General features: G+C 46.7%; 1 protein-coding gene across 1 annotated transcript in view; it reads right to left on the bottom strand.

The window, feature by feature from the left end:
* Positions 1–23,458, bottom strand: part of LOC138246460 (uncharacterized) — a 95,008-nt gene that overhangs the window by 24,774 nt on the left and 46,776 nt on the right. The gene's annotated exons all lie outside the window — the stretch shown is intronic.

Here is a 23,458-nt window from a genome sequence, read left to right as displayed (position 1 = left end):
CTTGTGTTACTGGTGGGTCCATGTTCAGTTAGAGCTCACACTGCTTTCCTGTCTTTCGATTTCAAGCGCATTTAAAAACAGGCCTATAAATCTGGTTCTTATCTTGTTTTTGTTTTTATTAGCTAGTTAACACTCTAGAGATGTGCCTCCAGGCTGCCAGCTGTTTTGTAGACCAACCATCTGCAGGAAAGCACATGGCACTAGATGTGTGTGTTGGTAATCGCATTGAAAGTACCCTTTTGTTTCATATAGTCTTGAAGAGCTGCTTGCTCAGTGAGCAGCTGCTTCTATTTTTTGGCATGGGTGATTTAGCGTTGCTCTGTTTTAAAGTATTATTCTGGCTGGGAAGTACATAATGAGGCTTTCCAGTATGCCCTCTGCCCCACAACTCTCAGGTGCTTATTGTAGCACCATCTGCATGCAAGGATCTTTTTTGGTTAGCGTGTTTGGGTTTATTTTCTTTTGAATAATGGTCTTCTAAGTGCTGTTGACAAATTGCCAGGCTATAAATATTCCTGCAAGTTGGTCTGGAGACTTGGCTTAGCGTGATCAAAAGGAGTTGGTGTGGTATTTTGTAAACAAACGCATAGAAAAGAGATCCTGTGATTGTTTAGCAAAGGAGGGTGGAGAGACTAAGGGGGTGATTCTAACCCTGGCGGTCGGTGTTAAAGCGGCGGCCAACCCGCCAACAGGCTGGCGGTAAAAAATATGGGATTCTGACCCTGGCGGGAACCGCCAACACAGACAGCCACCTTAACACTCCGACCGCCACGGCGGTACAAACAAACAGCGCGGCGGTCACCGCCAACAGACAGGCGGCAGACAATGTACCGCCCACACTATTCCAACTCACCAATCCGCCACCTTTTCCGGGGCGGGAGCACCGCCGATAAAAACACGGCGGAAACAGACTACGGACGGGAAAACGCTCACCACTACGCACTCCAGGAGGAAGGAGGACAGCATGGAACCCGAATTAAACATCCTACCTGCTCTCGTCTACCTTCTCATCTACCACGAGTACGAAGTCCGGCGCAGACGACAACGGTGAGTACTGCACCTACGACACACGGGAGGGAGAGGACGAAAGGTTACGGGCACACACATATGCGACCCCCCCCCAACTATGTACTCACCAATGCAGCGCACCAAGTCACAGTGACACCACCCAAACACCCCTGAAAAATGCTAGGACATAATCATATTTTGAATAAATATTTATGTACCAAAAAGCTCCAGAAAATTAGCGTACAACCATGAAAGATATCCACAACAAAACTAATGACACACACATCAGTGTATAACTGAAGTACCAAGTCCTGCACAACCTACGATTTCAGCATGTCCGTGGGCCAAAGTCTTGAGAAACAAGGGCAAAGCCCACACAGGAGACCTGAGTCCTTTGGAGAGAACACTGCAGGGGCATCAGATGTAAAAACTACAGGCACCTCAGGGGGAAGGGAAGGGGGGGGCACCACAGCCACATGAGTCCACGACGCCAGATCCACGAGGAGCCACCATGCCCACTGGACCATCCTGGGGAGTGCAAAGCCACAGTCTCTCAATGTCTCTACAGTGGGTGGCCTGCCCACTGGGCCATCCTGGGGAGTGCAAAGCCACAGTCTCTCAATGTCTCTACAGTGGGTGGGCTGCCCACTGGACCATCCTGGGGAGTGCAAAGCCACAGTCTCTCAATGTCTCTACAGTGGGTGGGCTGCCCACTGGACCATCCTGGGGAGTGCAAAGCCACAGTCCATCAGGTGGATGACAGTCTCCACTGGTCAAGGAGGAGGCATGGTGGGCACAGTGAACCATAAACGGTGCTTGCGACGGCGGTGCCCAGCGGAGCGGTGCTTGAGAGGAAGGGCCCAGCGGAGCGGTGCTTGAGACGGCGGGGCCCAGCGGAGCAGTGCTTGAGAGGAAGGGCCCAGCGGAGCGGTGCTTGAGAAGAAGGGCCCAGCGGAGCGGTGCTTGAGAAGAAGGGCCCAGCGGAGCGGTGCTTGAGAGGAAGGGCCCAGCGGAGCGGTGCTTGAGAAGAAGGGCCCAGCGGAGCGGTGCTTGAGAAGAAGGGCCCAGCGGAGCGGTGCTTGAGAAGAAGGGCCCAGCGGAGCGGTGCTTGAGAAGAAGGGCCCAGCGGAGCGGTGCTTGAGAAGAAGGGCCCAGCGGAGCGGTGCTTGAGAAGAAGGGCCCAGCGGAGCGGTGCTTGAGACGGCGGTGCCCAGCGGAGCGGTGCTTGAGACGGCGGGGCCCTGTTCAGCGGTGCTCTTCTCCACGGCGGGGCCCTGTTCAGCGGTGCTCTTCTGCACCGCGGGCCCTGTTCAGCGGTGCTCTTCTCCACGGCGGGCCCTGTTCAGCGGTGCTCTTCTGCACCGCGGGCCCTGTTCAGCGGTGCTCTTCTCCACGGCGGGGCCCTGTTCAGCGGTGCTCTTCTCCACGGCGGGGCCCTGTTCAGCGGTGCTCTTCTGCACCGCGGGCCCTATTCAGCGGTGCTCTTCTCCACGGCGGGGCCCTGTTCAGCGGTGCCTATCTCCACGGCGGGGCCCTGTTCAGCGGTGCTCTTCTGCACCGCGGGCCCTGTTCAGCGGTGCTCTTCTCCACGGCGGGGCCCTGTTCAGCGGTGCTCTTCTGCACCGCGGGCCCTGTTCAGCGGTGCTCATCCAGCAGGTCAAGGGAGCCAGACCTGGCCTCGACTCCCTGCTCAGTCGCCCTCGGACCGTGACGTTTCTGGACCCTTCGGGGACGGACTCCTGGCCTCCTTAGTGTCCTCCTTCCCAGCTGGGATGTGGCATGTGGGGTCCACCTTCTCCGCGCTCCTGCTGCCCTTCCGCTCCTTTGATGGGGCTCTCGGGCCCTTGCCTCCCCCAGATGGTGTGGGTGGTGAAGTGGGCGCACATTGCTCCTTGGGGGCAGCCCTGTCGGTCCTCGCACGGCGGTCCTTGGTTTTGCGGGTCCCCTTGCCGGGGGGGGGGCTGGACGTGTCCTTGCTGCTGATCGATGTGCCACTGCTGGCAAAGGGTGGGCTCCAGAACCCAGGCACAACAGTGACACCCGAAGCTGGGCTGGTGGTGGCTGCGGTGCTCTTGGGACTCTTTGAAGATGGATGGGGGAGGTCATCGGGGGGAAAGAGGTTAAGGTTAGCCAGGAAAAGTTTTTTAGGGCCAAGGTAAAGGGTAGGAGAAGTGGAGATGGAAGTGGAGGTAGAGGAGGTGGTTGTAGGAGAGTCAGGTGTGCTGTCATTGGGTGAAGGTGCTGGTGCTGTAGGCTGTCGTGAGGTGGATGGCTGTTGGGTGGGTGGCTGCCTGCGTTTGTGTGTCTTGGAAGATGGGGTGACAGACACAGTGGGAGAGGACACAGGGGACGTGTACATGGCAGTGGGGGTGGTGACTGCACGAGTGTGGACTGTACTGGAGGGTGAGGTGGTGATGGAAGCACTGGCTGATGTTGGGGTGCAAGGCGGTGTGAGTGTAGACGTCACAGGGAGGGAGGAGGGAGACGAGGAGGAGGGGGACACAGGGGTGGCAGTGGCTGTTGGCATGTCTGCATCTGGGTGTTGCTCGGGTGAGTGTTTGCGGGATCTGTGGTGCTTGTGTTTGGATGAGCTGCTCTTGGGTGTTGAGGTGTGTGCAGGCTGGTCTGATGGTGTGGATGGGATAGGCTGAGGAACAGGAGACAGAGACAGGCTGGAGGCAGTCAGAAGAGGGAGGCTGGAAACAGGGACAATGGCTGCCGTCAGTGCTGAGGCCAGAGCAGTGAACGCTCGTTGATGGGCAGCCTGACCCGAATGAATGCCCTCCAGGTACGCATTGCTCTGTTGCACCTCCCTTTGCACACCCTGGATGGCATTCAAAAGGGTCGTCTGCCCAACAATGAGCGTCCTTACCAGGTCAATGAGCTCCGCACTGAGGGCAGCAGGGGCAACAGGGGCAGGGGCTGAGGTGCCTGGGGCGAAGGAGACGCGCGCCTTCCTGGGTCGAACCGGCACGGAGCGAAGACTGAGGGGCTGCTGGGAGGGCGGGGCTGGTGCGCTGGGTGGCGGCTGTACCTGTAGAGGCGGGGGGCACGGATGTTGCCGCCACCCCTAGGGAGCTCCCATCCGAGGACGTGTCGCTTTCGCTGCTCTCACCAGCGGTCCCCGTCGTGGTGCTCCCCTCGCCCTCCGGATCACTGGTGCCCTCGGTGTCTGTTCCTGGGCCCACCGGGGCCTTGTGTCCTGCAGCTCCCTCGTGCTCCGATGCCATATCTCCTCCGCCTGATGATGCTAATGCACACATGCACAAGAAGATGAAGAGAAAGGGTGGGGGGAGAAAAAAGAAGACCAGGTTGAGTTCATGCAATGTCAACACCGTTGGCGGAGAGGACAGACACAGGTGCCTAATGCACTAAGCCGCGCATTCGGGGTACACTACTCAGTACTACTGACTAAGACAACAGGCCAAGAGACGTCAAACGCGCACATGGGAGATGCTGGACCTTCAATGGCTGTACTTGTCACCCTACCGAGGTGGGGGCCGGGGGCACAGGGCCATGCCTAAGGGAGAGGACTACACTACAGAAAGCGCCCTGGCCTAATGTCACCCACAGCCCTCCTCCCCCACCCAGACGCCTCCACTGCGCAGAAAGATAGGAGAATGTGCTGATACTCACCCCCTTGTGTCTGCTGTGATGTCTTAAAGCGCCCATCCAATTCAGGGTAGGCCACCGCCAGGATCCGGGACATCAGGGGGGTCATGGTGCGACTGGCACCCCTCCTAGGTTGGGAGGCCATCCCCAGCAGTGTTTCTGCTGTCTTCCTTGTTCCGCGGCGGATGTCCTCCCACCTCTTGCGGCAGTGGGTGCCCCGTCTGTTGTGGACCCCCAAGATCCGGACTTCCTTGGCGATGGCACGCCAAATGTCGATCTTCTGATGGGCGCTGACCTATTAGACATGTACAGGGTGGAAAGGAGGAACTCATCAATGACCTGCATGTTAGATGTAATTGCCCCCCCCCACCCACTTTGCCATATGGCACATGCTCTCATCTGTCGGGCGTTGCACTCCTCATTCGCCCCCCACCCCACCAACTTACATCCACCCCAATCCACACAGGCATAGCCCATTCCATTAGCACCCGGTGTACTCACTTGTTGGTCTGGAGGACCGTAGAGTAGCGCATACTGGGGGAGGACCCCATCCACGAGCTTCTCCAACTCTTCAGACGTGAAGGCAGGGGCCCTTTCCCCAGTTGCAGCAGCCATTGTATCTTCCAGACCGAGGTCACAGCAGCACTTGCAGTATAGGTCCTCTCCTGTGGATGATCAGGTCTCGAGTGATTAAGCAGATAGAAAATGGCGGTCACGTCCGCGGCGGTGCGTACCGCGGCGGTGCGTACCGCGACCGCCGGCGCACTTCGTTATTGGCTCCTGAAACCCATAGGCTTCAATGTTAACCAATGCGGCTTTGCGCCGCGGTCTGCGACCGCCTACCGCCACGGTGTGCCCCGCCAGCGCATTGACCTCACATCCCATTGTCCCACTTCACAGGTCAGGCAGCCGCCATTTCAAGGGCCCACATGGCTTAATTTTGACTGCGACACACAGGCCTAGGCCTTGCATTGCCACACATACACGCCTTTCAACCCATTGCCATTCTTTAACTGTGCAAGCTGTCTGTACGTACCTGTGGTTTGGCTGACTCTGTGCTCCATGTTGTCCTTCCTAGGCACCGTCCGCTGGGACTTGCGATGAGAAGGAGGAATCCTGGCGTGTACCGACCGCTGGTGGACCTGTCGACAATGGAAGAACGCCATATAATACTTCGATACAGACTTGACCGTGCCACTATCCATGAACTGTGTGCCCAGCTGGAGCCAGCCCTGATGTCCCCCATCCGCCAACCCACAGGGATTCCCCCTCTGGTGCAGGTTTTGTCAGTCCTCCATTTTTTGGCCAGTGGGTCATTCCAGACCACAGTGGCCATGTCATCTGGAATGTCTCAGCCTATGTTTTCTAAGATTTTGAGCAGAGTGTTGTCTGCCCTGATGAAACTCATGCGGAGCTACATCATTTTCCCCGAGGAGGGTGACTTGCCTACAGTGAAGGGTGATTTCTATGCCCTTGGACATATCCCCAACATCATTGGTGCCATTGATGGGACCCATGTGGCTTTGGTACCCCCAAAAGACGATGAGCAGGTGTACCGAAACAGAAAAAATTATCATTCGATGAATGTCCAGGTGGTCTGTTTGGCTGACCAGTACATCTCCCATGTAAATGCCAAGTTCCCAGGGTCAGTGCATGACGCGTATGTGATGCGAAATAGCAGCATCCCCTATGTGATGGAGCAGCTACAGAGACAACGTGTGTGGCTAATAGGTGACTCTGGTTACCCCAACCTGCCGTGGCTACTGACCCCAGTAAGGAATCCCCGGACAAGGGCAGAGGAACGCTACAATGAGGCCCATGGGCGTACTAGGAGGGTGATTGAGCGAACCTTTGGACTCCTGAAGGCCAGGTTTAGGTGCCTGCATATGACTGGTGGATCCCTAATGTACTCACCAAAGAAGGTGTGCCATATCATCGTGGCCTGCTGTATGCTTCACAACCTGGCTTTGCGACACCAGGTGCCTTTCCTGCAGGAGGATGGTCCAGATGGTGGTGTTGTAGAAGCCGTGGAGCCTGTGGAGAGTGAAGAGGAGGAAGACTCAGAGGACGACACAGACAATAGGGATAGAGTGATACAACAGTATTTCCAGTGACACCCAGGTAAGAATCACCCACGCCATTTCCCAATTGCTTCTAGCCTCCTGCATCTGTACTTTCTGTAGTTCCCCACAGATGTTTTTCAGTAATTTTTGCCTTTCCCTTCCCTTCTCAGTGCTGTCTGACTCAGTACCTGACTTCTGCTTGGTTCGCCCATGAAATACAGCGTATTGACATTGGTATGTTGTCATGACTAATTGACAGAACAGAAATTGAACAGTAATATGTAATACATTTGTTAATAAGACAGCATGACTCAAAACAGATTAGTGTGCAAAATGTGATTTATTTACAGTGCTAGATATCGGTACATGTGATTCTAAGGGTGATGGGTGGGGGTGGAGGAATATCCATGGCAGAGTCCAGTTCTCAGTCTCACAGGTGCATTGTTCTTTTGCCTGTGGAAGGATGGAGCATAGGCAGTTCATGGTTGGACAGGGTGGCAATGTGGGACAGTGGGAAGAGTTCAGGGGGTATGTCCTGCTGGCGGGGGTCTTGACATCCTACTCTGTCTTTTTCTTTGGTCTCAGGCTCCTCTTACGGGGTGGTTGTTCTTCAGCAGGAGGTGGGGTTCTGGGGGGCTGTCGAGGTGTTGGGACCTCCTGTCCACTAGCGCCGGCGGAGGTGGTAGGCTGTTCCTGGTCCGGCCTAGTGACAGGGGCCCTGTGTGGTGCACCATGGTCCCGCAACGCGTCCTCTATCCTGTGGAGGGCCAGGACGATGGTCCCCATTGCGGTCCCGATGATTCTCAGCTCCTCCCTGAACCCCATGTAGCGTTCTTCCTGCTGTGCCTGGATCTCAGTGAACCTGGCCAGTACCGTCGCCATCGTTTCTTGGGAGTGGTGGTAGGCTGCCATGATGGTGGTGAGGGCCTCTTGGAGAGTGGGTTCCCTGGGCCTCTCCTCCCCCCCCTGTCGCACAGCAGCCCTCCGAGCTGCCCGGTTTCCCCCGACCTCTGTCCCCTGGCCGGTGTGCCCGCTCCCACTGTCCCCAGGTCCCTATTGTTGTTGGGGTGTTGGGTTAGCCTGGGTGCCCTGTAGTGGCGGACACACCGCTGATTGAGCTGTCCTAGAGACAGAGGCATGGGCCCGCTGGGTGGGAGCTGTGCTGGTGTCGGCAGAGGGGGTCGGGTCTGGTGTGGCCTGTGGCTGCCTGAGGGGAACCGACTGCCCAGAGGTCCCCGATGGTCCGGGCTGGTCATCAGGTTCACTGTCGACAGAGCTGCTATCCTCAGTGTGGGCCTGTTCCGGTGGTGGGATGGACACTTCTGGACCCTCCTGGCTGGTGTGTTGTCGTTCGGGTCCTGCATGGGGTAAGAGAGTTTGGTTATTGTTTCTGTGTGTGCAATAGCGTGCGTGTTATGGGTGCCCTTGTTCCCCAGTGCAGGCATTCCCTTGAGGGAGGTGTTGTGAGGGTATTTAGTGGGGGGGAGGGGTTAGTGCAGTGGTCATGCATAGGTGATGGGTGCCCATGATTTGTGTTGGCATGCAGGAGTTGGTGTTGGGATGGGTGGGTTGTGCTGGTGAGACATTGTCAGGGAGGATATGTGCTGGGGGGTTGGGGGTGAGGGTGGGGGTGTGGGTTGGCATGCTGGTGGGGTGGGGGGGATATAGTAGTTGAGATGGGACTTACCAGAGTCCATTCCTCCGGCTACTCCTGCGAGGCCCTGAGGATGCAGGATGGTCAAGACCTCTTGCTCCCACGATGTAAATTCGGGAGGGGTGGGTGGGGGTCCGCCGCCAGTCTTCTGGACCGCGATGTTATGCCTGGAGACCATCGATCGGACCTTCCCCCATAGGTCGTTCCATCTTTTGCGGATGTCCTCCCTATTCCTGGGATGCTTTCCCACCGCGTTGACCCTGTCCACGATCCGCTGCCATAGCTCCGCCTTCCTGGCTATACTGGTGTGCTGCACCTGCGAGCCGAAGAGCTGGGGTTCCACTCTTAGGATTTCCTCCACCATGACCCGGAGTTCTTGGTCCGAAAAGTGTGGGTGCCTTTGGGGTGCCATGGGGTGGTGTGGGTGAGGTGTGGGGTGGTGTATGTGATGATGAGTATGTTGGTGTGTGGTCCTTTGTGCTACTATGTGGTGTGTGTGATGGTGTAGTGTGCCTCAGTGTGTCTTGCTATGGATTGTCTGCTGTGTCTCTCTCTCCTTCTCTCAGTAATTATGGTCGCAGGGGTTTGTGGGTGATGTGGGTGTGTGTTTTATAGTTGGTTGATTGTGTGGGAGTGGTGTGTGTATGTGTATCAGGTGTGTGTATTTCAAATTGTCCAATGTGGCTGTGTTTTGGTGATGTGTGTGTATTCTGACCGCGGCGGTGTGTACCGCCAATGGAATACCGCGTTTGAATGACCGCCGTGTGGATTCGTGGGTCGTAATGGCATGGGCGTATTTCTGTTGGCGTGACGGTGGAGGTTTGGTCATCTCCAGTTTATCGCTGCCCGCCGATGTGGCGGGCTGCAGTGGAGGACGGATTTTTGGAGGTTTGGCCGTTGTGGGTCAGAATGACTGTGGCGGTTGACCGCGGCCGCGGCGGTGTTATGGCGGTCTTATGACCGGCGGTAAGGGCATTTTACCGCCGAGGTCAGAATCACCCCCTAAGTTTTTTCTTAGACCACATCAGGGTACACTGCATTTAGCTTTCATAGTGCGTATTCCAAATGTTTAAAATATAATTGCACTTCTTTTGAGTACTTTTTCCATATCTTTATTGCATTAGCATAATCTGTCGGTGTACTTACTTTTCTGTATGTGCGAAAAACATTATGAAAAAAATATGAAAAACAAATCTCTCTCTTTTTATAGGGGGAGTGGGTATGGGACATGTCAATGAATTGTAATTTTATTTTGTTTTTAAAATCCATACATTTTTAGGGAAAAACAGAAAGAAAACACGGGTTGTGTACAGAAAAAATACACAAGAGAAGTCTTCATGTGAGCACATCATCAGGCCTGGCCCTTTTCTTGGAATGACAATTCCTAGAAATGCTGTTGCATGAGGCATCAGGTCAAGTAGTTGTTCTCCCTCTCAACCTCAGAAACAGTGACGCCACGGATCATAAACGATCATCAGAAGAATCACTGAATTTACATCGACTAACATTTGTTTTTAAATGCCAGGCTTCTGGGGCTTGAATGCACGCTGGTGTTTAACATGACAGAATGCAGAAGTTGCTTCTTTTCACACAATGGGGTAGAAAGTTCACTAACTTGCTTTTATATTCCCATTTTTCTTTTACATATATTTTCCACCGACAATCCGCTTTTGTGTACTTTATTTTTTTGTTTATTTGTTGGAAGCAATGCCCATTAGTCAGTCTTTACTCCTGAAAACGAATGACTGACTCAGAAATGCTGTGACTATACTAATCCGCCTTTTAAATTCCACAATTTGTATCTTATACCTTTTCAGTAATTATGATCAATCGCCAGTTATTTATTTCTAGTTAATTAATACCACCTAGTAGTAGCTTTCTCTCAGAATTACATTTAACTGCCATGCATATTGAAAGTCCGACAGCGCCGCCAAGTGGATATTATTGAAAGAGCGGGTAAACCCTTGAGTTATTTCCAGTGTGAAGTAATTTAGGATCTCCTACCACATCCAGCACTGGAAAACGGTACAAAAATAATATTGTATGAGGATTTGTCAGTGGTGGCTGCCACTGAACAAGGGTGGTGAGTGTGGTGGGGATTAAAACAAAATGTTTTAAACATTTTTAAAGAAACCCACTTACATGTTCAGGTCAGGAGACGCGTTCTTCTCTTCCGTCCTCTTCTTCTAAAAGCACTCCGGCTTCCAGACTCCCTTCAACCAATCACAACACTGCTCTCACCAGCATGACAGCAGCACCCAGAGTGGTGTGTGCGGCCTGTTTCGGCAGTCACAGAGGAAGTGGCACCTGTGCACTTTCTCCTCCCGACTATGAAATACAGCTGGGTGGACAAATGCAAGGTATACATGTCTGTTTGGACTACCCAACACGGCCGGCTTAAGGTGCACATGCCACCACTCCTCCCGCCAGCCCTCTCCAACCCCGCCTCGCCCTATCCTGGCTCAGCAAAAAATAAAATCTTAACAACGATCCATTATTATCATGTTATTGTTCTTCTGCTGAAAGCAGCGGGCGACGCTCCTCAGCCTTAGCCTTAGCGGAGGAGACCCCAATGGGATTTATATAGCTCTTACTATATCTGAAGAGGCGTTAAGCACTTTGCATATGGGTAGCATTCTAACTCTCAGAAAACACAGAGGAACACATCCAAAAGGGCTAGTTTTCTTTCTGACATTTGTACCACATTTAATGTCTGTTTTAATGGGCACTTGTTGCAACAAAAACATTTGTAGAGTCGTTGTACCATTTTCATAATATTTTTTAAATAATGGGGCATATTCATGAAAAGTGGCGCTGCAACCAGTGCAGCTCCATTTTTCTTGCACCCCTTAGCAGCCCCATGGCGGTAGCCAGGGGTACTAGCACATAATTTTTTATGCTAGTCCGGCGATTGGCAGGATTAGCGTAAAAAATGTCGATGCTACTCCTGCAAAGTACTTGGAGACCTATTGAAAATAATGGAAGCCTCCTTATAATGCCTGCTCTGAGCAGGCGTTAAAAGTGCTGAAAAAAATGGTGCAAGGAAATCTCATAGATTTCCTTGCGCCTTTTTTTGGCCCCCCTAACGGGGGAACGCCCCCTTTGCATACCTTATGTATGGCGCAGGCATAATGTGGTGCAAAGGGTTACTGAGTTGTGCAATGCATGCATTGCGCCACTTTGTAAATATGGCACGGAATTTTTGCCCTTCTAACGCCACTTTGGCATAAAAAAAATTACACTACTGTGGCATTAGAAGGGCGCAAGGCCTCTGAAATCTGGGACAATGTACTTTCTTTGGTACACTTCATCTCAGTCTATTAAAAATGCAAAATCTTTATAATGTTTAATAATTATATATTTTTTTTAAACTGTCACAAGCCTAGATGTGCTGCCCAGGAGGTACTGCAGCGCTTTAACAAAAGCACAGGTGGCATAAATAAAATATAACCAACTTATAAAGTACTTAATATAATTGAATATTACGTTACATATCATTATTTGATGCCGTTTGATATTCAGGCGGCGCCGAACTTCTATGTCAATGGGTACTTCGTGCAACAACTGTTTCAATTCCCTTTCTGTTGTTGCTGATTTTATACGGACTTCGGGAATTGCAAACCCTGCCTTTGTGAGACCAGATGGATCCAAAGGATCGGAGGAGTGTTTTGTGAGTTTTTGTTACAGTTTACTTTAGTCTTGTTCTTTCTTCACTTTTTCTGCGGCTACAGTGTAGTTAATCAGAGTTCCATGTTACTCTGTGTGACTTCTTAGGACTCGACTAGACAGCGCCGTGCTGCTATACAACATCACTAAAAGGCATTGACATTGACAATGTCACTAACTCTCGAATTGCCGAGACCAGTTGGCGACGCCAATGTTTGTCCAAATATAGCAGCTGGTCAGATTTAGTTTAGGTAAAATGGTATTTTAATCTGGAGTAATTTACAACATTTTGTGTTATGCATCCGATGCAAAATACCCAAAATTATGCATTTATGACTTGTTGTTGAATTTCAAGACAGTCAAAAATATTATTGCATGAGCCCAGGAACAACGTAAACCAACAGAGCGTGAACAGCAGTTGTTTGTGGCACTTGTGTATTTTGCACTATTCTTTGTGCGAAACACATCCTCGCATCCAAAGTGAACACAAGGGCACATTCCACACTAAAATATACTGTCTACATTCCAGAGTTCTATTTCGTTAAATGTTTTACAAAATTTCACACACAGCCTTAATTGTAATGCCAGGTGCCAACATTGTGTTCAGCTCTGCTCAACGTAGGAAAGCAGGTCCTGCTCTGGAGAAAAACAAGTCACTTTGAAAACCATTGGGAGATTTAACTGCTTAAATAAACAAGCATTTGCAATGCAATTGGTCTCGTATTTGCTCGAGTTAAAGCTACTAACGTTATAAACTCCTAAACGGACTTTTCTTGCCACATAACTTGAAAATCAAAAGTAGAACAGTTTCATATAAGCGAGCTGATTCACAGCGCCACGGCCGCCATGAGCATCAGCGATAACGTAAGACACAAAAGGAAAAAGAAGTTCGCTCTCAGTCAAACTTATCGGCAAAAGTGCTATTAGCCATGTAGCAGTGTCCATAGCCAAGGCTTACTAAACCGCTCAAGGAGAGACCAACGTAAACCCTTTACCAATGTCATCAAAGGATTTTTGAAAGGCAAGTCCACCAACCAGTGATAGTGATTGGCGTAAGGTGGGCGATGTTAAAAGCCCAGATGCATACCAACACGTCGGAAAAGCAGCGCATGCACGCTGCTATGCTCGACCTAAAAACAAAGTCAAAGCAGGATTTGTGGGGTGCTGAGGAGCAACAGAGCGACTGCCCAACTGCTGCAGAGGAGAATTATTACTTTGAAAAACACAGAAAGGTTTTATTGAACAGCAAGTATGTAAGGATAGAGCAACAATTGTACATAGATGGGGGGGCAGGTCAAAGAATCATAGAGAAGGATCTTGTGTGGCCCCTGTGTATTTGTTCCCAAACTACATCACAGACACACATAACACATGCTTTGTGCACATTATGGGATGCCTCTCAGGCAGATGTTTGAGCTGTGCTAGGTATATCAATACAGCACAGTGCAAAGTGGATATTTGCAAGCAGTCAAAAACAAAAACTGCTTCATAAACATTAATGAGCCTAGAGACATTTTTTAAAATGCACGCAGTAGGCTAGGGGTGCGGAGAAAGAGGTCTGCATAGTATGGTAACATTAATTTCTGCAACATCCTCTATAGAGAGTCAAACTGTATAAAGAGACAGGGGTTACAATACCAACAACATATGAACTGGTCCAGAATCCAGTTAAATACAATGCACAGCCCAAATGCCAATTAAAAGTTATGTGGCTGAAAATGATGATCTAGAGGGTTTTCTTGCCCCAGAGAATATTGGACCAATCATGCTCAAATAATATGCTTGAAGAAGACATGGTTGACAAAGGTTTTTGATATGAATACATATAAAGTATTTTCTTGCCAAGCAATTCCGTCTGAAAAAAGGCCTAAAGGGGAGGGGGCGGTGGGCGACTTTTCAATTGGAAGTTTGAATTGGAAGACCACACCCACACCATTGGTTGATTCTTTACAACGTACTCTGATTATGCAATGCTTTTCTAGGTTCACATGTTATTTTGCATGAATATTTGTATATATATATATATATATATATATATATATATATATATATATATACACACACATATATGTATAATATTCTTGTAACTTTGAATATTCATTGTCTTAGTTATTTTATTTCCAATTACTTTAGGTGGTACATTCTCTATTGTAGTTGCAAGTGTTTTTAGCACTCAAGCAACCAATTTTACATATAAGAAATCAGATTTGACAAATTTAGATACAGTCTGTGTCTTGTTCTTGCAAATCTCACCAAATAGAGATTAACTTTACTAGTCAATCAAATAGCTTCTTAGCTTCTGTCCTTGAGTTAAATGTGTCTTTATTGAATCTAATACTTAAGGATCTAAAGGTTGGTAGTTATTCATGGCAAAGAAAAACTCAAAACTCACTGTTTGATTACATCTTTATTATTTATTCTGGATTGAAATGTGTGATGAAATTTGAAATAAAATAAAATATGTGGAGTGATCATCCACAACTCTTTGTTATCTAACTACCACTGGAATTACAATATCACGCCAATTGTTTACATATGTGATTTAAAGATTGTTGGTATGACATGATATTATGGTTGCAGCAATCTATTGAAGCTGTCATTAATCGTATTAACAATGCATAATTGAAGATTTCTGTGTCCTTTGTTGGAAATTCACCATTCCTATAGGGTCACCCCAAATTATTCCCTCTTTAGCTGAACCTGTTTTTGTTGGCTTTCGGACTCTGTGCACTTTACTTTACTGCTACCCAATGGTAAAGTGTCTGTGCTCTCCTTTTCAAACATGGTAAAGGTATACACCTGATTGGTACACTTAATTTACTTATAAGTCCCTAGTATATGGTACTAATTGTACCTAGGCCATGTAAACTAAATGTTACTAGTAGACTGCAGCACACATTGTGCCACCCAATAAAGTAAAACAGTAAAACATGTGTCAGACCTGTCATTGGAGCCTGTTGCTGTATCAAAAGACTTGAGTTCACTCAGGAGAATCAAAATTAGAGAAGCAACCAAGGTAAGCCAAGGAATGTCCGTACATTAAATTTGTATTCTCTTGACAAATAACTGAAAACACACTGAAACAAATATTATAAAATAATTTTTAAATATACAAAATACTCAAATCATGAGAAATTGCTAAATTAAAAAAAAGAATTAAAACAATAATACAGTGTATTAAGAAATGCAGATGCATACAAAAAGTCTGATATAAAATTCGAACTAATAGGCTGCAATTAAAGAAAAATACGTGAACATTCTAAAAATCAATTGAGAATATTCAATTGCAACTCATGCAGATTCATACAGTCCATATTATATGGTAAAAGTGGACGTTTCAGCCCAATGGTGAAACTGACCAGGGCTGTCATCAGGAGAGTTTGTCAAAAGGATTTAGGATTATTGAGTTAACCCCATATATTGTTATAGATTGCACATTTTGCCAGGCCTAAACCTTTCAAATACTTTATTTCACCCCTAAGATTGGCCTTAAAAGTCCATAGGTCAGAGTGCATAACATGTATAATTAGAGGGTCACATGTCTTGATAGTGAAAAACCTGCAAAGTCTTTTTTCACTGTAGCAACGCTGGCTCTCTCAAAGAAAAGCGCTGGATCACACTATAGAACCTTATAATGCATAGCTCCAGTTTTGAACTATAAAAAAAATGATTCAAGGCCTCATTGTAATAGGAATTTAAAGTCCAACCTAATGGCCAATATTGAGTTTAAATTTCTATTTTGACCACACAACTTTTAGAAAGTTAGCATTTTCCTGCCTAAGCCAAAAGTACCTTTCTGCCAGTGTCCAGTGGCACATGACTGCTAATGACTCCCCTTTTCTGGGCTGTGGATTTCTCCCAGACAGAGGTCAAAGGGCTTGGGTACCGGGAGGTGTTTGCTTCCCTTGGGCAGGATGGTCTGGTGGCTGTGCTTAGCCCTTTCCTGAGCTTCAAAGGATGCCTAGCAGGTCACTAGCAGATGTAGCTCACATCTCGGCCTGCTCCCTCCATTGGCCTCCTATCAAGCCAGGCTCCAATCCCAGTGGGAGAGGAGCTGCCTCCAGAACTGATTTTGAGGGATCAGAGGGGGGGGGATTGCATATTCTCCTCACCAGACCCCTAGAATGGGCACAGAACCTCTACCCAAAGGTGGGAAATATTCCACCATTTTGATTTCAGATATAGAGGGGCTCTGTTGAATTGTTTGCAGTAGGGCATGCACAAACCTCTGCCAAAGTGGGTAGGGTTACCTTTTGAAACATTTTCCTTATTGGTCAGGATGGTTCAAGAGTCACCCCCACCCACAGATTAGTTTCAGGCACTAAAGTGCCACCCTAGGACACCTATTCAGAAGACTGGTGGACCTGTGGAAGACAGAAGCACCTGTGTATGAGACTTGGGGGGAGCACTTTATGAGCTGTGCTTGTTCTCACTTGTACCCAGGAAGGAAAGTCGCCTTCTGCCAGTTCTAGGGTCACCTGGCTATTAATGACTGTCCTGTAGTGTGATGTATATTGCTTCCAGACAGTAGACAAAAGGATATGTGGGAAGGTATGCATTTTCATGACAGGATAGCCAGGGTAGGAGTTGTGCCCCTAGCCCAGTTCCACTTTAAAGGGTAGCCGGGGGTCTATATACAGCCCCTTCCTCATTTCAGAAGAGGCACACCCTGTCATTGGATAATGCAGCTCATACCTGGGTCTGCCTGCCCTTTGTTTCACTAGCCAGACTAGAGCCAAACCTGTGGGAGAGGTAGGAACTGATCAGAATCAGCTTTGGAGATAGGCAAGCAGGTGTCCCCTTCCCAAAGGCTGCCACTGGGCATAAAAATAGCATCTCTAGAGCCTGACATCACAACTCTCCTGGGCATGGGCAGACTCATAGGAAGTATTTTCCTGCTGTCTGAAGCCTGAAGGAAGACTGGATTGCTTGCCATGTACCCAGGATCCCAGAAGTGATTCCAAGGGTCAGTTGGCTGACCTTCTGTGTGGGCCACAGGGGTACATGTTTTCAGAGGCATTTACTGCTTTCTAAGCTAACCAGACCCAACTGGACCCAACCTGGTCTCCTCTGCTGATATCTGTGGGAGTGACTCCTGACCCCAAGGGCTGTCCTCAAACTCCTGAACCTTTGGCAGGAGATAGAATATACTTCTCCCTGCCTTACAAAAGGTTTAATTGGATTTGACGCAGAGCCCAACAGAACCACGCAACTCTTAAACAAATGATTCATCTTGCAGAGCAATACCAAGGGAGATTGAGACCCACTCTATGCAGCTTCCAACTTCAAAGCTTCACACAATCCAATGCAGAATGATGCATAGCCCCATAGAACCATGCAGCTTCCAACAGCACGCTTCACTGGATCAGATGTCGAGCTACACAGAGCAACCGCTTGCAATCCCTGCACCTAAGTCAGAAAGTAAAACTTTCTGTGAGACGAACCTGGTCCTGTACCCAGAACTCCGGTCCTATGCGATCAAATACCTGGAGTTTGCAATTCACGCCTCCTAGTTCTATTTTTGCCCAAAAAAATTATGACTCATCTCTGGTTCTACTTATTGATTTTTTTTGGTTTGGTGTCATTTTATTTATTTAAATATTCTCTATTTGATTAAAATTGGGTTTGGGTTTTTCGCATGTTGTATATTCACTGTATTGCTGTTTGAGTGTTGCATAAACACTTCACACATTGCCTCTAAGTTAAGCCTGATTACCTTGCGCCAAGATACTCAATGATTAAACAAAGGTTTATTTAGTGACTTTAATCATTACCCTTTCAATTATTGTGATTATTGTTTGACGTGGGTTCTCACTCCCTTTAACAAATGATCTGATTTATTACATTCTTTAAGACAATTTTTGTGTCACAAAGGAGGACTGCTTGTTATCAGGATGAGTCAGGTTGAGCCATCCTGACAAGATGGGTGCGGATGTAGCTGTCACCTATCACACACTTCAAAGAAGCTGCCTCTGCACACACACAAAGGACTTCACACTAGCCTTTTGTCACCACAGACATCCTGGAAACAGGGCAGGGAGGAAGGAAATTCCAGGCCCATATGTGGAGAAAAATCCTCAGAATAGTCTTCCACTTCAAAGCTGGCACCAGGTATAAATAGTGGACCTTCACATCGACTCTTCAGTACACTCCTGAACTTGTAGATACTACAGATGAAGGACTGCCCTGCTGCAAAAAGACTGCCCTGCTGGCTGATGCCTGCCCTTATGTCTGAGAAGGAGGCTACAGAGTGGTTCCAAATGTCTCATGACTGACCTCCTGTTCAGAGCTACAGAGACATAATAAGCTCCAGAGCTCACCCTGTAATTGCCTTTCTGACCTGCTGCACTGGACCTACAACTAGACCCTACTAGCCTCTGCTAGAGTGGGTTCCTGATACCCAGGAGGTGCTGGCCAGGTCCTGAACTCTTGGTTGGCATTAGTTGAGTTCCTCCTGTAAAGAAAAGGAGAAAACACTAAAGTTTTTTTGCTCTTCATGACCATGAAGGGGTCTGTTTGTGCCAAGATCTTGCTGTCCACAATGACTGCCACTGCAAAGCTCCAATACACACAGCTCGAGCAACAGCAACTTCCAGTGAGAACCGGCAACGTGTCTGCACTTCGTGTTACAGCATCAATAGCCTGCATTGCCCGCCAAAATGAAGCTCCAGCAATGACCATGTGTGATTGCTGACAAGATCTTTGTACCACAGCAGAGACTGCCCCTAATACCCAGCCTGTTCTTTGCCCTACAGTAATGACTATCTCCAACTCGCTCCCTGGTTCTGTGAACAGGACTCTGCACTGGACTTTTAAAAGATAACTTTTTCAGAGGGACTAGCCTGGACACTATATCAGTCCCATGCTCTATTATGGCCGCCCTGAACGATTAACTGTCTCTGGGATTACAAGACCAGGTAACTGTGAGTAGCATTTAGATGCTATACTTGCCTTAAATCTTCAAAATTGCATGGCTCTGGTTCTACTGATTGGATTTTGGTAGATTTGGTGCCAAATACGTTATTACACTTTACTCTATTTTTCTAAATTAGTGCAGGGTTTTTTCTTGTGAGGTGTTTTCACTGTATTATTTTTCTAAATTAGTGCAGGGCTTTTTCTTGTGAGGTGTTTTCACTGCATTACTGTTTAAGTGTTGCATAAATATTTTACACATAGCCTCTAAGGTAAGCCTGATTGTTTTTGTGCCATTCTACCAGAGATTCAAGCACAAGTTAATTTGGTGACTTTTGTGGTTCACCCTGACATGGACTGTGGGTGTTGCTTCAGAAGAGCCATCATCAATCTCAAGCAACAACCCAGTTTCTCACAGTTATTTTCTAGATTATAATATTTTGCTTCATCTTCAGAAAAGATAAACAGACTATTGTTACAATTGAAAGAAAATATATACAAAATTACAAAACCATTCAAAAACAACATGGTTGCTAAATATGGGTTTTCCTTGCACTCTGCTGTAACGTATGACAACATATGCAAATTTTAGTATTATATAATCGTCTAAAGATTAAGCATGGATTGCCTTAAAAAAAACAATAGATAATGAGCAATGGCGTAACCACTGTGCAAGACATACCACAAAACTATAATCAAGATCTTAGCTCAGTTTTTATTGACTTGTTCCTGGGATGGGAGGAGATGACACACATAATTCTGGGACTACTAAGCACAAGATCCAGATGCTATAACAGACGATATAATCACAATTGATACAATCTTGTGGGTCTATTGGACTATTGTGTAAGAGCTATCACTGAAGGCCACTTACATAGATTCTCTATATAAGAAAGGCGATCCTAATTCACCTGAGAATTATTACACGATATTACAATATGCCAGTGTTGATATAACAGGGAAGATATTCACCAAAGCACTTTTAAAGCAATTAACAGCTTGGGTTAAAACACATCACCTTTTACCCATTGAACAATATTGCTTTCAGGAAGGATGTTCTATGATTGATAACATAGTAGAAGAAAGGTAGGTGAAAAATATGTTTGTCAATGCAAAATAAAGCTCTGTGTGGCTTTTGTGGATTTTAGTAGCACTCTAGACTGTGTGGACCGTGCCCCATTATGGCATAAACTAATCAAGTTGAGCTTTCCAGTTGACCTATTGTGGCCATTGATGTATTTACACTCAGAGTATTAGATATTAGAGCTTTTGGGACATGCAAAATGAGTACTGTGGAAAAGCTGAAGGTAATAATGGTTTAAAGTAAGGCTGCACAGAAAGCAGAGATTTGTAAATTTTAATCCTACTGTGGAGAAACCACATTCTCTTGTCTGTGCCATCTTTTGTGATATTTCAGCCTATTCAAAGCACTAGGCAACTGTGGCCTGAAAGAGTGTTAGGGAAGAAATGCACAATAGAGTGGTGTAGCTCAGATTTATTTGAACAATCAGAGTGGAATAAGTGAACAAAAGCAAATGAATACAACACTACTAATAAATTCCTGGATTACTAGACATCATATTAAAACAAGTGACCTCATAATAAAACAAGTGACATCTCGATTTGTCTATTCTATAGAAACTTGGGGTCATATTTATGAGAGGCTTGTGTCGCTGTTGAGTCACTTTTAATAACGCAGCAGCATCACAAACCTCTCAACCATAACAATAAGGCCATGCAAAGCCACTTCACACAGCTTTGAATGGCCTCATAGATGTGGAGTAAGGGAAGCAAGTGAAAGTCGCTGCTTTGACTTACTCTGCACCAGGGAGGCATTCCATCGGCATGGCGGTGGGTTTTCCCATGCAACATTGATGGATTTTGTCGCATCCCCAGATTTATGAGAACCTGTAAACCTGGGGATGTATCAAAACCTTACGCTGCCCAGGGGAGGCTCGATGAGGAGCAATATCTTCTTTTCTCCTCATTTATTTACTCTTTCTATGTATGTTGCATTCTGGAAAAAGCCTCCCAATATTGTTTTTCTTCATAAAGGCGCCTTTTCCTGCACAAAAGCAATCCTGCCGGCAACAGAGACACCCTTGCATCATGGTGCAAGGGTGCCTACATTGGTGCTAGACAACCAACATTTTGCCAGCACTGTTGGAAGGGACAGGTATGTGCCAAATTGCATAGATATGGCACATTCTTGCCCTTTACTTATGATGGAGGTGCAGCCACAAACCTGAAATGGCCAGATGCTTTGCTGTTGGTTCTAATGTCAATGAGAAGCACCCCCGACAATAAAAAAGGATTGTCACCCCATGTAATCCTCAGGGAAAGGGCAATAAGGTTGCCAGCTGTACCTGCAAATGCTCTTGTGAACATTACAGATGATATAGTGTTAGACTACTGCAAGGGTCTAGCTTATGTGGTTCACTCTTTCTCTCATCAGGTTGAAGCTACCCCATTGCCACATCCTCAAGATCAAGGACAAAACCTGAGGGCTGGTGACTGGGTTGTTATTCCAAAGCATGTGAGAAAGTCATGCTTGGAGCCACGGTGGAAAGGACTCTATCAGGTAGTATTGGTGACAGGCACAGCTGTGAAGTGTGCATGACTTTCGAACTGGATGCACGCAAGCCACACTCAGAAAGTGAACAACCCAACAGAACAAGAAGAAGAGGTGCTGCAATTACCTCCACCTAAACGCATTCCAGGGCAAGACAGAAGGCGCAGTGAGCTAGAAACAGAGCTTGAACATACTCTAGTTAGCGTGCCTACACCTGTAAAAGACGAAGTGGAAGAAATCCTGGCAAATGAGGATGAGACATCCTCAACACCTACGAATGAAGCAGTAAGAGAACCGTTCCCGACAGAACAAGCAAAGGAATCGGTTCATAGAATACCTGCTCAGAGGAGGGTGTCCTCAGAACAGATGGGCTGAGAAACCAGACTGAACAAGTGACTAGCCCAAGAGAGAAAGGAGTTGAGGGAGATCCAAGCCAAAGTGGTTTGACTCCTCCTGAAATGCTTGCGGGAGCGTCAAAGGAGAAGAGTTTGTGTCCAGTTACCTGAAAAGAGCATTAATAGGGGGATCTCTGAAAGGTGACAACTGGCCAGAAACAAAATCAAAGTCAACAAGAAGACAAATGTGATGCCAACAATTCAAAAGGAAGCCAAAACATCAGAAATTAAGATTTGAGTGATGCTGAATCGAATGAAGGTCGAAAATTGAAAAGAAAGAGACTTGCCAATCGAAGATACTCAGGTCCTGATTGGGCATATGTAGCTACCAAAGGGTGGCAAGAAGCATTTTAGAATTTTTGTTTTGACAGAGACATTCCGGGTCTATATTTTGGTACATGAAAATAAATTAATGAACATTTTAGTGGAAAAATTATGAATTTAAAAATATAAAAGGAATGACATTGCTGAAAATATTTTGAGAGACTCTGATAAATTGATTTTGACAAGCTGCTAAACTGATTTTGACAAGCTGCTAAACTGAATTTGACAACACTACTGATTTTTGACAAAAAGGGTCCAGTGTGAATGAAGCTGTGAAAGTTATTTTAAAGAGAAAAAAAAATAAGGAGAGATAGAAGACTGAAGATTGAAGAATTGAACATTTTGGTTTTTGTTTTTGTTTTGTTTAAGCTTTGATTTTTGCTGCATAGCCATATTTTTTGTTTTTGGGAAACAACCTGAACAACTACGTTGGAAGAACTACTTGCCTTAACAACGAATCCTGAACAACTACTAGGTCTTAACAACAAAGTTCAGAACAACTACTGCCTTAGGAACGAGTTTGCCTCAACAACGAATGCCAGAACAACGAATTTTAAGGTAAGTGCTTTTTTTAATAATGAATTTTAAGGTAAGTTTTGTGTTTGGTATTTTATTTATTAGATTTTAATTATTATGGGGGTTATTACAACTTTGGAGGAGGTGTTAATCGGTCCCAAAACTGACTGTAAAGTGACGGATATACCACCAGCCGTATTACGAGTCCATTATATCCTATGGAACTCGTAATACGGCTGGTGGTATATCCGTCACATTTGGGACGGATTAACACCTCCCCCAAAGTTGTAATAACCCCCTATGTGTTTAAATGTATATACATGTATATTTAATATTTATATTATTGGATATGTTGTATTTATTAATGTTTGTGTTTGTATATTTTAATGTATATATGTATGAATATTTTTTTTTATTAATGTTTTTATTTTTTTAAGTATTAGGTATTAGGTAATAATGTAAATACTTGGGTATTTTTTTAACATTTTTAATTCATTCTGTGTATTTAGCGGTGGTATGTGTGGGATGGAGGGGTTATGAGCAGGGATGGGTATTATTACTCAGGTATTAAAATATGTGTTTGAGTATTTTTTTTATGGGGTGGTATGCTGTGGGTTAAGGGACGGGATATGTGGGATGTAGGGGTTATGGGTGGGGAAGTGTATTAGTAATTGGGTATTAATTTATATATTTGGGTATTTTTTATTTATTTTGAGAAATCTGGCTAGGGAGTATT

Source organism: Pleurodeles waltl, chromosome 7 (assembly GCF_031143425.1).
Source record: "Pleurodeles waltl isolate 20211129_DDA chromosome 7, aPleWal1.hap1.20221129, whole genome shotgun sequence".
NCBI classification, from domain to species: Eukaryota; Metazoa; Chordata; class Amphibia; order Caudata; family Salamandridae; genus Pleurodeles; species Pleurodeles waltl.
This window is presented reverse-complemented; position numbering and strand designations above follow the sequence as displayed.